The sequence below is a fragment of the Parasteatoda tepidariorum genome, chromosome 5, assembly GCF_982258835.1.
Source record: "Parasteatoda tepidariorum strain Cologne lab strain chromosome 5, Ptep-v5.0, whole genome shotgun sequence".
In the NCBI taxonomy this organism is placed as follows: Eukaryota; Metazoa; Arthropoda; class Arachnida; order Araneae; family Theridiidae; genus Parasteatoda; species Parasteatoda tepidariorum.
Genome location: NC_141759.1, coordinates 119,997,055 through 119,997,740, shown reverse-complemented (window position 1 = coordinate 119,997,740; position 686 = coordinate 119,997,055).

Genomic DNA, 686 nt, shown 5'->3' with positions numbered 1-686 from the left:
ACGCTCAGCTCCGACGACTGATATCCGAATCAACAGCATTTGGATTACAACGTAACGTTAACGACAGAAGCAATGGCGGACAACATCCAACAGAGCATTGAAATTAGCCAAGATTTTGATTTTAATATTAAGCACAGCTTCTTCATTTATCTAATCTATAATGTGTTTTTTTCTTGGACAAAGTCATTATTTGTTCTCTAAGACACTGATCGACAATAACAAAATCAATACAAATTCAAAATAAAAATTTGTTTATGTTATTAAAGCATGCACAATGCGTGATAATGTCTGCGTTGGAACGACTGCTCACGCTGAGCTTACAAAACAATATTTTGTTGGCGTCAGCGGTACGTCAACTTCCCGCTGACGCCCAGAGAAGGCGTTTGTCTTAAGAAACTAACCTTAAGATCTGTGGTCGCAGCACTGTACAAAAAAAAAAAAAAAAAAAAAAAAAAAAAACAGTGGTTATGTAGAGAGTGCCCAAAACAGCCCGTAGTGGGTCATGGGGGATAAGACTGCAAAATTTCGTGACCAACGGCATGATTGCGGCCAAGTGGTAAGCACTGCGCACAGGCCACCATTACTTTACACACCAACTGGTACCCATCGATCTGAGGCTGACTAGGCTTCAAACCGCCTCCCGGGAATCGAATCCCAGCTCTTCTCAATGACAGCCTATTGCGTTA